Raw genomic sequence first — 13,615 nt, 5'->3', positions numbered from 1 at the left:
ATTGTGTAATAGTTCCATCAACAATGTCCTTATTAGATTTTGGGGGTGCCCCACCCAAAATGTGTAACTGGAGTCTGTGTATCTAAACCAATCTACACAAAGAAATCAGGGGATTATGAACTTTTTAATGAAATTAATCAATATTTGAAAATGGCAAGTCGTTCATTAGGGAACAATTCAGCTCTGATGCAAGAAGATAATTAGTAAATTGGGAACAATATGGGTTGATTATTACTTTAAAACTTAAATTGTGCTGTTTATCTGTTTTCCTCAACAGTGGCATTTTTTAAAATGGCATTGAGGTTTAAACTACCCTATGTTCTCTTTCAGGGTATGTGCATTCTGAGTCTCTCAGGTTTCCTGGGAATAAATATGACTGTTCTCACTCTCCAGACATCTCTCACTGCCTCTGGGTGTTTTCCTCAGAAGGCAGCACAGCATCTCAGAGAGTCAGTCATGTTCACCTGTGGCTTCCACCACGTGCTAGTGCAGTAGCAGCAGTGCTTGTGCTGGCTGTTGGGCTCATGGCCACAGGGAGCCTTCTCTTCGAGGACAAGGTCTCAGTCACGTAGCCTCGCTGCTGCTGTTGTTCGCCACATTTTGCTTAGCTATCAATTATGTGCCCCAAGTCCCAGAAGGTTAGGGTTTCTGAAATTCAAAAACACAGGCTCTGTAAGAAAACAGACAGACAGTCCAATAGAACAGAAGGCAAAATGCTTTGAATAGGAACTAAAAAGAGGATATAAAAATGGTCAATAAAACAGGAAAAAGTGATTAGCTTCACAAGCCATCAGGGAATGCAATTCCAGGGCGCACCCCCGACATTGCTATTAGAGAACCCAGGTCCTCCCGAGTTAGGAGAGGACGTGGAGAAACGAGAACACCTGTATTCTATGGCATTGGCGTTAGCTGATGCGACCACTTCGGAAATAGATAGGGCCTAGCAAGCTCCATGCCCTGTGCATTGTCCTGTGGCCTAGAAATCTGAGCATCTTCCCCTTGGAAGAGGAACTTCTGTTTACCAAGAGACATGCTCAGCAATGTTAACATCAGCCCCACTTTTCATAGCCCCAAACTGGAAATGACTGAGACATTCGGCCATGCAGAATGAACGCTGTGGTACAGGCATACGATGGTGTGTAGAGAAGAAAACGAGCAAACTAAAACAACATGGAGAGCTGTAACCAATGTGCAGCCCTTACTCGAGGGTGTGTTCTGCTTCTCCACTAGCATCAGTTAACAGGTAAACCAAGGCAGGAGTGAGTCACGGCCTCAGGAGTCCCTGTTCTGCTTACCCTGGACTATAGGGGCAAGACACTCAGGTAGCGTTAGCAATGCTCTGCTCTTGTCCATATACTGAGGTCAATTAAGGTCATGAATATTTATTCAGCTGAAAAATGTATGATTCCCCCGGTACCAAAAAAAAAAAGTATGATTGTGTGCCTGTGTCTATATAGTTCAGTGAAGTCAGGGACAAGAAGTCCAGTCTTCTGTAAATAAAGTTTTATTTAAAAATTATACACCTTTCCTTTCCGCGCTGCCCAGGCAGGGCTCCATACGGCGTTGTTCTTGATTCCCATTTAACTTAAAGGGAAACTTTCACAATGTCCGGAGCCCTTAATGTCCTGCAAATGAAGGAGGAGGATGTCCTCAAATTCCTCGCCGCCGGAACCCACTTAGGTGGCACCAACCTGGATTTCCTGATGGAGCAGTTCATCTACAGAAGGAAAGTGATGGAACCTACATCATAAATCTGAAGCACACCTGGAAAAACTCCTGCTGGCAGCACGAGCCATGGTCGCCACTGAAAACCCTGCTGACGCCAGCGTCATAGCCTCTAGGAACACCGCCAGCGGGCTGTGCCGGAGTTGCTGCTGCCACTGGAGCTGCTCCTATCGAGGGCCGCTTCACTCCCGGGACCTTCACTGACCGGATCCAGGCAGCCCTCCGAGAGCCGAGTCTTCCGGTGGTGACGGATCCCAGGGCTGACCAGCAGCCCCTCACGAGCGCGTCTTACGTCAATCTGCCGCCCACTGCTCTGTGTAACAGATTCTCCTCTGCGCTATGTGGACATCGCCATGCCATGCAACAAGGGGGCTCACTCAGTGGGTCTGATGTGGGTGCTGGCCCGGGAAGTGCTGCGCATGCGTGGCACCATCTCCCGTGAACACCAGCGGGAGGTCACGCCTGATCTCCACTCCTACAGTGATCCTGAAGAGACTGAAAAGGAAGAGCAGGCTGCTGCTGAAAAGGCTATGACGGAGGAGGAACTGCAGGGCGAATGGACTGCACCGGCTCCAGAGTTCACTGCTGCTCAGCCTGAGGTTGCAGGCTGGTCTGAGGGTGTGAAGGTGCCCTCTGTGCCCATGCAGCAGTTCCCTACGGAAGATGGGAGTGCTCAACCCGCCACAGAAGACGAGTCTGCAGCCTCCACTGCTCAGGCCACCTCGTGGGTAGGAACCACCACTGAGTGGTCTTGAGCTGTTTGTTCTGCAGACCCTTAAGCAAAATGGAAATGAGGTTGATGGAAAATAAAACACAAGTTTCAAAAAAAAATTACACACCTTTTACAATTCTGTATCGGTTAGTCCTTACTAGAGAAGCAGATTCATTGTGAGATATATAAGGACTTACACGACTGGCTTACAGTGGCTGCCCAGAGTCCCATGCGGGAGCGTGCGAAGGGCCTGTCTGTGCCCTGCAGATCCGGAAGATCCAGTCAAGGCCTGGAGCTCACCGCAGAGTCCCATGAGCGTCTGCATCAGGAGGAAGCCAGACAACATCCAGGGTGAAGGTGAAGACTGGAGCTCCTACGAAGGGAGAGAAGCAGTCTTCCTTCTTCGTTTCCCTTTATACCATTCTGGCGACAAGCCTCCCTAGGGTGGGTCTTCCCACTCAGAGCCACACTGAGCCAACTTAGGAGCTCCTTACTCAGGGTGACACAGTCAGTTCACTATCACAAATGCCAGTGCCTTTTTCTCTGCTGTCCTGCTGCTTGTCCCTGGAACAAGAGGATGCTGAGATCGCCCAAGAGGGTCCACATTTGAAAGGCACCAGTTAACCGAACTGGCTCCCACAGCCTTCCTGCTCCTCTGGGTCCATGCACAAGGCTCCCCACACCCGGTACACCCCAAAACCACTCTGTCACAGTGCCCATAAACCCACTTCAAGGACCTTCCTGTTCTTCCCCCGTTGTCCACTCTGTTGTATTTTGCCATGTTGAAGCCTCTTGAAATCTTCCTCCACTTCCTGTGTCCAGTCTTTTCTAGGTACCTGCTACTTCTCTGAACTCATCCTTGCAGGCTTTTCTTCTTGCACCACTGAATGCCGGTGATGCCCAATGCCTTGTTCTAATCACCAAACTCTTCTTCCTGGGATCTCCTCCTCTTCCTTGACATTAACTACTGGGCACTGATGACTCCCTGTTATGCTTTAGATCTCAAAGGTCCCCCAAGTCCATTGGGTATGGAAGGTGACTGGATCGTGGGGTGCTGTGCTGAATGTGGTGTAGGACTCAGGGCCTGGCTGGAGGTGGTTGATGGGGTATGACCCGCAAGGGTATAGCCTGGGCCAGAGCTCTTTCCCTCTCTGCCTGCCTCCCAGCTGCCATGGGTTGGGCACGTTTTCCTCCAGCATGCTCCTCTGTCTTCCTGTCCCTCGGCGGCAGCTGACCATGGACTGAAACCATGAGCCAGAACAAACCTGCCCTCCTTTAAGATGTGGCATTGGATATTTTGTCCCAGAGAAAGGAAAGTGACTAACACACTTCCAGGCCTGACCCTTCAGCTCATTCTCTTCTCAGTTCTGGCCTCTTCTGCCTTACATCTTCTGGATGTTTCTTGGACATCTCTTAAATTCATCATCTTCTCTCACTGAGTCTCTTCCTCCTACCTCCTTTCCTCAGTCACTCCCGACTCAGCAGATTCCTGCACAGCATCCCCATCTCTTCTCTGGCCTCCTTCCAGCCCAGCTCGTTCTGCGATTCTACTGGTAAGAAGGGTTCCCCTCTCAGCCCCTCCCAGAACTCAACCTCTCCCCTCATCCAGCCGTGACCACTGCCTGTCCACTCTCCATGGCTGTCTTCACACTGCTGCTCCCCACAGCTCAGTCTGCCTCTTGTAACCCCTGGCTGGAAATGCAGCACGTCTGCCCCACCTGTGAAGCCCACGCTCTAATGTGTGACTCCCGCCCACTGTCGCATTCCCACTTTTAGGAACTTCAAAGCCTCCCAGACGTTAAGCTGCATACAAAAAAAGGGATGAAGAACTCTGTCACCATCCAGGCTGGGGTGCAGAAGTCCGGCGTGGGGCGTGAACAGCGTGCGCACAGGTGAGCTCCTGATGTCTCTGGTCGGCTGTGCAGATGGTACCGGAATAACAAGGCTGCTCAAGACCCCCTCGCCCCAGTTACCATGATTAGCAGCAGCCTCCCGAGTGCAACGTGGGCTTTGCGTCTCCATGTTCTACACCTGTGGTCTGTTCTGCTTGCAGGGCTCTTCCTCCTCCCCAGCTGCTGAATGCAACACTGTCCTTGAGACTTCACAAGAACACGGCTCCTTCAGGGAGACGAGACTTCCTGGCCTGCCGTTCCTACCCCTTCTCAATCCTCATCAGACTTGGAGCCTTGTGCCTCGGGATCCGCCCTTCCCAGGCCCTTCTTGGACATTTCCGGAGGCCTGTTCAGCACCTGGAATGCATTGGGGACAGGAGTGTGCAGCTTGCACCTGGATTTGGAGGTGTGTGGACCCCGTCCCCATGGCTTTCCCTTTGAGCACTTTCTCGCCCATTTCCCATGGGCAGGTTGGACCCCTTGGCCTGATGGGGCATTCTGGGGGGAAAGCCGGGTTCCAGGGGCAGGAGAGGGCTCTCCTGGGCAAATCGCTCTTATGGAGCTGTGAGAGGTGGCAGTCTGACTTGAGTGCTGCTGGCTCACAGAACCTCAGGACGGTGCGGTTCAGAGGTCCCATCGCAGCCTCCATGTGGGGCACTTGTTTCTGCCTCACTCATCTGTGTTTTGCTCACATCACAGCCTCTGGTCAGCTGCTGTCCTCCTTCTGTGTCCTCCCAGCCCTCCTGGCCACCACAGGGCCCAGGGAGGTCACGGCACCCACGCAGCTTCCACTGTGTTGGGCGGTCCTCCTGAGCACTGGACCTTTGTCCTGGCAGAGCTGCGTCTCTCTGCAGCACGGCAGGTCCTCTGAGCATCTTCCCTCTTGCTGCCAATCGAGTGTTGCCCCAGGCTTTCAGGTCCCCCGAAGCACGCGGATGTGGAATGAAAGACAGGGAGGCTCCTTGAGTGGGCAGGGCCTCTCCTCTCTGCCGTGGGCCTCCCCCTCTTTCCCACTGTAAGGATGACTGCCTCAGACAGAAAGGAATCTGTGTAGCCTATGGCCTCAAGACCACATGCTCAGAGACGAGCTGTGCTGCTTGTGCCATAAAATTCCAAAAGATGAACTACTAGAAAATAACAAGCACCACTTCCTGGAGACAGTGGGCAAGTCTTGAATTTGTGGCCATCGCCAGTGAATCACAAGCAGGATCTCTGACCGCTGCAATGTCGTGAGCACTGCTGTGCCCTGAATTACATGCCTGGTGTTAGGGAGCTGCAGAGGACAAAACCCAGGGCAGTGGCGGCAAACCCAGGGCACGCCTGCTGAGCGGCTGTTTGCATCACTGGAAGCTCTGGAAGCTTTGCCACCACCCATCTAGGCTGCTTCAATGCAAACAGGTCGCCAGGGCCCAGGGGATTGAGAGTCCTAACCATACGGCTATCTTTCCCTCCAGTGGATTTATCAAATTCTGCAGAAACAAAGGCCATGAAACAACTGGGCCTGGACACCACAAATAATTCTCAGTGGCACCGACTGAACAGAAAAGAGATCCTAAGTACTTCTCCCTACCCATTATCCTGAACCCTCACATGCCTGCAGGCACCTCACCCGAGCATGATTTCATAGTGCTTCCAGTCAGAGCCTACAGGCAGAACCCTCCAGTGAATGCGAGCATTCACCGGGCCCTCCTCTTCCTGCAGTAGTGCTAACCAGCAGCCTGAGGGCACTCAGCAGGTGCAGCTGCCACAGTGCCTGGCATCCACCCCCGCCCTCACTCGGGGTCGCTGAGGGCCATGAGGGCAGAGGTTGCTCGCTGTCACCACCACCGCCAGTAGCAGCATGGCATCTGGGGCCCAAGGCGCCCATGGAGCAAAGCTAGCACTTTTCTGTGCTGCTGGCCGAGAGGCAGGTTGCCCTTCCCTGGGACAGGTGCGCAGCAGGCCTGTCACTCATTCAGACCCCGACCACCTCCAGCCACAGCTAAGAAGCAAGGGGGAGAAATCGTCTTTTCTTTTTTTTTCGTTAAGTTTAATGGTACATCTTAGGGATGCAATACAGTTACATTCTTCACTGGACTCTGGTACCTAAATCATCTTTTCTTACCGATGTTTGCATAGGCATTCATCCACCCAAACCTCATATTCTGTGCAGGGCCATTTCAGAGATTGCAGAGGTAACCCGGGTGGTGGTGGAAAGAAAGCAGGGATAACAAGCCCACACCTCGTAGGTGTATAGGATACTGGCTTCCTCTTTCTGATGGAACGAAGTGTTTCCAAGGACTCTTGTCAGAAGTAAAGTGCGGGCTCAGGCAAGATGCAGGAAAAGACAGGTGCACGAGGGTCATCTTTGTGGTGAGACACGCTGGATTTCCCTGTGCCTTTTCAAAAGAGAGGTTTCTAGCTCTTCTGTTTCTATAAAATTCACTCTCCTCCATCCTTCTGATGCACAAAGAAGCTGCTACTGAACACGAGAGAGGACTCCAGCGGGAACCTCAGAGTCTGGCTCGTTGCTCGAAGAGTAAGTCATTAGCGAGGTTGCAAGGACAGAGGCTAACGGTGTGTGGTGGCCTTCTGCTCTCGGTGACTGTCCACATGTTTAATGTTTCTGAGTTGGTGTTCATGGAAAATTTGATTTAGTGACTTTATGTGCGCTTCCTCACTAAAGTAATACATATTTTAAATCAACTGTCAGTAACCTTGGAAAAGTGAGGCGCATAAATGAAAAGCATTTAAGGAAATGCTACAATGTGTACATTACTGCCCCCAAACAACCCCAGTTCACGAAGTATTTGGTTTGTTTTGAAGGCAGCATAAGAAACTGCCCTCGATAATCATTGTATGCATTTGCCCCGTAAGTGCTTCTGACCATGGAGATATAAAACAAGACGTGGCACAGGACTTCTCACTGACATTTAGATAAACACTTTATGTGTTAGAAAGCCAAGACAGAAACTGCTCGCCAACACACCTGTGCTCACCTTGACGAATGCAGGGACCGCTTCCCGAGTCCACTGCGGTGTCACGGGTTGTGGCCCAACCCAACCCCACCCGTCCCGGCTGCTTCGAGTCCAGTAGGGTGCCGGGCGACACCCCAGGAGGCAGCGGGTGCCCCGCACCAGGCTCCCCGGTCCCCAGCCGCTCCTGCACCCTCCCTCCACTCCATACCAGAGCGCACAGCTCGTTTACGCATCCGAAGAAGATCTCCTGATTTTTGGTCCTAAACACAAAATTTTAAAACTGCTTCAGTTGGGCTGGAGAATTGTTCACTTATTTATCCGTTAAATGTGTATTAAACACCAGCTGTGCACAAAACCTCTGTGATGGTGGGGAGCCATCAGGAGGTGACAGTGGGAAGGAGGGGGGAGCAGCAGGGTGAGCCCAGCGGCAGAAGGGAGGACCTGGGAAACCAAGCACGAACACAAGCCGTTGGAGAACCAGGTGCAGTGCGTTTGGTGAGCAGGGCTCGGGTGAGCGCGAAGTGATGCTGAGGGTGAGGAAAGGGTTAGACGCCATGCTAAGGAACTTGCTCTTCAGTCTGTAGACAGCAGGAAGCTTCCAGGGGTTTGCACAGGGTTACAGAGCATGGTGCGCCCTTGGGAAGAGGCTGCTAGAGGAAGGAAGGTCTTAGATTCCATGCCTGCTCTGCACAAAAGGAGCGGCCAGGTGTGGGCACGGGGCTTCCGGCACAGTCGGACTTCAGCTAGGAACAGCTGCAGGGGCAGGGCAGTATGCAGATGTCGAAACCAAGGCTAATTAAAAAGCAAGGTGGATTTAGAGATTTCCTCTCGGGATGGATGATAGAAGAGTTCTAACAAGAGGGGTCACGGCTGCCTACTGCACAAACTGCAGCTTCCCTTTTGGAGCGCACGTTGCTTGACTCTTGTGATCTCCATAACCTTTAACATCAGAAGTAAGCTGAGTCATTTCTGTGGTGTTATTCATCTGCTCACAGGCTGCCTACAAAGACAACGCCAAGGCTGGCAGACTCCTGTGCAGAGGAGCTGGAGACCCAGGGCGCTGGCTGTGCAGGAGCTCTGTGAGACAGCAGCCTGGGGAGGGCAGAGTGAACAGTGCTCTAGACGAGACAGCGGTTCCGTCTGGGACCCAGACAATGGCCATAGGGGCAGATTCGAAGGACTTAAAGACAATTGCTGTCCTGAGGGAGGTGAGTGTGCTGGGGTGATGATGACAGTGAAGATCTCGACACTGTGCCTGAGATGACAGCAGAAACCTAGAGGAAAGATGACCACCATTGCTCCCATGCCCAGGACTCTAAGTGTCCATTGAAATCCACGTAGAGAGGTCCAGAAGCCTCCGGAAATACAAGGCCCTGAAACAGCACAGCTAAAAGGACATGGCCGGTACCTGGAATCACCAAAATTCATGAAGTTATCTGGAGACACATTTGGCACTCAATAATGAGAGATAGTTTAAAGATAGAAGTGCAATCTCAATATCTACCAAAAATCCTATTAAGTTTCCCTACTAAGACATTCTTCCTCTTTGTACAAGGGTCAAAAATATGACACTTAAGGAGAAATTAAAGACAGGAGAAGTACGTAAAAAAACTGAAAGAGAATAGACTCAAAGGAAGAGCTGCTGGTATTAAGGAAACTGCACAGATGAAAGGACTAGAAGAAAAAAAAGCAAAGGCCAAGCCTGGCACTTGGTGAGGGAAGAAATGAGAAAATTCATGAAAAAGAATCAAAGGGAAAAAGAAGAGAGGAAATGAAAATAATTTGGGAAAACATGAACGTTCTATGCACCTAAAACCATGCTCTTTCCATTACATAATACCTAAAAAGCACACTGACAGGAGGACGTCAGCTGCACTCAGGAACGCTGAGGCAGCCAGGGGGTCACTCATCTGCCAGCAACAAGAAGAAGTTGCATAATCTTAAAAATCATAATTTCCTTGAACCCATTAGAGAGCTAAGGCCTTAAGATTAAAAACATTAAAGTAAAACATGTACCTGTCGAGAGGGCCAAAGACACAAGTGTGGGCCACCAGGAGTGGGCATGGGACAAGGACAGAGTGACACCCAGCAGGTAAGGGGACAGAAGCTTGGAGCTCCTGAGGAATTCCCAGTGGGTCCTGAGGACTGGCAGGAAAGCCTAGAAGCCCTGGGAGTAACGGAGTTTCTACAGACTTCAGCACAGTCATCGCCACATGCTGAGAAAGCAGGGGACAAGGCAGGAGACATGAGGTGGGACCTCGGAGATGGAAGGAGCCTCACTGCAAGAAAGGCAGGAGCCCCATCCAGATGTCTCCCCACCTCTCAGTGGAGCAGAACCTGGGGGAGGCAGGAATCCCTGAGGCCCGCAGGGCCCAGGCAGAGCCCCAGTCCTCAACCCTGAGAAGCAGAGGGGAACCAGGCTGGACCCAGACCACAGAGGGAAGGGAAAACATTCTGCCCCAAAAGATCTCCCAAAGGTAGAAGGGAGAGGAAGGAAGCTCCCTTGGAATCCACTCCTGAGCCCCAGAGACTGAAAAAGGACAACAAGAAAGCCTCACTCCTCCAGCTGCAAAACCAGCCCAGCAAGCCTCTAGCTCCAACCACAAGCAGTCTACCATGGGAGGAAGGGAGAGACATGGAAACCTACCGGAAGCTAGAACATGATTACAGAGATCTATCCCCAACCTCACTTCATGGCAGCGCTGGAGGAGAGAAGACTGTAGTGCAGGTTTGGTCACCAGCGAACTCAGCTCAACTCCTGACCAGACTCATCCAATCCACCCCCCCCCCAAATAGAGGCCCAATAGAAGAAACGGTGGGCCCATTTCTCAGGTGCAACACTATTCACCAGTCTCTACTGCCTGTGCACAGTACATGCTGTTATGATGAGATCTAGAATGTCCCCCAAAGCCCTACGTGTCCTGAGGTGGGGCTTTGGGTGTTGATTGGATCACGGGCAGCGTGACATGCTTATGAGTGGATGAATCCATTGCACAGTTCATAGCTGAATGTGCCTTGGGGTGAGGGGTGGGGGAGGTGGGTCACTGGGTGTGACCTGAACGTATTCCTATCCCGGCCTCTTCCTCTCACTCTGCTTCTTGGCCACTTTGGTCCATTAGTGCCTTCTGCCATGATGTTCCTGCCTTGGAGCCAGCTGACCATGGATGAATCCTCCAAAACCTTGAGCCAAATTAAACCACAGAACCATTTTCTCCTTTAAGCTGTGTATGTCAGGCCCTTTATCCGAGCAATGGGAAGAAACATGGACCAGAACAACTGGTTTCAAAACTAAACATGGGTACAACTGGTTTCAATCAACTAAAAATTATGAGCCAATAAAGAAGGAAAAGGAGTGGAAAGGGAAAGAAGGAAGGAAGAGGAGGAGGAGGAGTAAAAAGAGGTGAAAGAGGGAAAAAGAACAAGGAGGAGGAGAGAAGAGGAGGAGGTGAAGGAGGAGCAGGAAAAGGAGGAACAAGAGGAGGAGGAGGGGAGAAGAAGAAGAGAATGAGAAGGAGGAGGAAGAGAGGGAGGAGGAAAAGGAGGAGGGGGAGGGGAACACTGCTAAGAAACAAAGAGACAATAGGACAAGACTCAGATGTGACCTACTGTTGGAACACTCAGATAAGGAATTTAAAATAAAATTATTATATTAAAAGATCTAGTAGAAAATGAGAGAAACATGCATGGGCAAATGAGAAGTTTTAATAGAAAGCTGGAACCTAGAAGAAAGATTTCAACTGAAATGCTACAGAGAAAAATCTTGCTAAGAGATAAAGAGTTCTTTTCACAAGTCCCTGGGCAGATTTAATGCCACTGCGTGTAGAAAAACAAAATGGGGAATTTAAAGATAGGTCAACAGAGAATACCAATACTGAAACATTAAAGAACAAAAACAATGAAAAACAGCAAAGAATCTATGATCCCTGAAATCATATAAAGAGGTCTAACATGTATAATTCGAACCTCAATGTATACAAGAGACACTAGAGCATGAGAAATTGAAAATAATGAGTAAAATTTTCCAAAAATAATGAAAATCTCAAATCACACATCTGATCAGCTCAGAGAACAGTAGGCATTATAAACACCACCACCACCCCAACCAAACAGCCCTCCTGGACACATATTCAATCAGCTGAAAACAAAGAGAAGGAAAAAACTTGGAAATGCAATTGGAAAAATTCTACATTACAAGTAGAAAAATAAAAACCATGGCAATGGTGTTCCTTCCGGAAACTGCGAGCCTGGAAGATGAGGTGGAAGGCACCTTCCCTCTGAGTGCTGTGGAAAGGTGCATGTTGGACGTTCTTATTTAAGTTTTTGGCAGAACTCAACAAAGAAACCACGTGGACTGGGAGTGCTCTTGGTTTAAAAAGTTTAATTATGCACTTGAATTTTAAAATAGATTCATGTTGTCTAATTCTCTCTGGTTGAGCTTTGAGGATTTGTATCTGTAGAGAAATTTGTGTATTTCAGCTAATTTGTCAAGTTTATGGCCATGAAGTTTCTCATAAAATTCCTTTATTATCCTTATCCTGAATTCAGGGTCTGCTATGAGCGTCTTTCTTTCATTTCTCATGCTCGTAATTTGTGTCTTTTCTAAGTCAGTGTGGCTAAAACCTATCAATTTCATTAATCTTCAAACACACACATGCACACACACATACACATACACACGCATACCACACTGTGCTTTTAAATTAGACATATTGTGTCCAGAAGGTTGAAAAGAATGGCTATCCTGAAGAAATGATAATGAATCTTAGACTTGAAGGAGATAGTGATCATAACTGGCCTAAAGTGAGTAGGAGATGGGTCAGTTCTAGGAACAACAATTTAATTTTTAAAATGTGGCAATGTAGGTGGGTGTGGAAAAGAGAGAAGACTCTTGCAACACGAAGCCTGCTAGGAAAACAGAGGTTATAGAACACAAGAGCATATGCTCAGAGTCAGGATTTACAAGGGAATTGGGCAAAGCAAAGTGAAGCCACTGGGGGGAATTAGACAGCAGGGTGACGTGATAGGCTTGCTTTGCAAGTTCAGTCGCCTATCACATGGGGAGTGACTGTGAGCGAAGGAGCAGAAGCAGAGAAAACAATTACGTAGTGGCTGCAACAGGTCGGTGGGCATGGGCTGTAGGAGGTGGTGGAGAATGGAAGGATTCAGATGATGAAGGTAGTTATGGATGGAGAACTGACAGACTGGTTTCTCAATTGGTGCTAATAAATAGCACAGTTATTTAGCACTTACTGTGTGTCAGAAAGGAGGCTAAGCATTTTATGCAAACAAATGAAGACCATGAACTAGTAGCAGAAAGAACCAGGGTTAAGCCCGGCAGTGCATGGGCCCAAGGCCAACAGTGTTGCCTCCTGGATTACGGACTAAAGAAGAAAACACACGGGATGAATCCTGTCTGGGTTAAACAAAGGGATACTACTTACTGGAAAAGAAACACTAGAAGAAAACCATGTTTTAGAGAGAAATTATGAATTCAGGTTTAGACAAAACATAGGCATTTGATCATAACCTTAGAAAGAAATGCAAATCGGTGAAACAAATTGAGGAAGTGTTCTTTCGGTGTCACGGTGAAGATTTATGTGTGTATTCTGCAAATTGTTAGAGTATACTTCATTCTATAAGTGTGCATAATTAACTTTATTTTATTATACTGGATAATTTTAAATAAGTATATGTACAGTATCTGAAGGGCTAAAAGATATGGCCAGAATTTTCAGCTGTAGCTCAATACAGAGAGACAGAGTTGGGATTCCTATCCTCTATGACAGGAGGGTGTGGTAAACATCTCAGCCTTTAGTTGAAAATCTCAGAAGGAGCATAGGTAAGAAGAAAAACTACTTCTCAGACCTAAGGAATTCACGCTTGTCCTGAGAAAAATACTGCCAATAGTCACATCCCAAAAAAGAGAAACCAAGCCTTCACATACTTATGGTAACCTGCCAATAATTTAGTTACATACTAGACTAGCACACTCTTCAAACCTCAAATAACCACAACATAATACATATCACTAGACAGGAACTTATGACCTATCATCAAGGGAAAACTCAGTCAAAAGAAATTTAATGACGAATGAACAAGTTAAAATAAGTCAGATTAGTAAGTTAGAGAGTGTGAGATATATAATAGGTGAACTATGGGAAGTGTCTGGAGTGATTTGGAAACAAACACATCTGAAAAATACAAAGTGTGAAATAAAATAATATCATATGAGATTAATAATGGAACAAAATAAAGGAATCCAGCAATGAACCTGAATATGAAATACAGCATGAGGAGAAAAGCCAATTTTAAAAAGTTGAATTTTACAT

The 13,615-nt window shown here is 48.5% G+C and overlaps 1 pseudogene; it reads left to right on the top strand.

The window, feature by feature from the left end:
* The first annotated feature begins 1,604 nt into the window (after positions 1 to 1,604).
* LOC101699467 (small ribosomal subunit protein uS2 pseudogene) lies at positions 1,605 to 2,480 on the top strand (annotated as a pseudogene).
* The last annotated feature ends 11,135 nt before the right edge of the window (positions 2,481 to 13,615 follow it).

This window comes from Heterocephalus glaber, unplaced genomic scaffold, assembly GCF_053883595.1.
Source record: "Heterocephalus glaber isolate CG9 unplaced genomic scaffold, H.glaber_assembly_v1.0 deba00001743, whole genome shotgun sequence".
Taxonomy (NCBI): domain Eukaryota; kingdom Metazoa; phylum Chordata; class Mammalia; order Rodentia; family Bathyergidae; genus Heterocephalus; species Heterocephalus glaber.
Note: the sequence above shows the minus strand (reverse complement) of the source record. Positions and strands in the feature narration are given on the sequence as shown.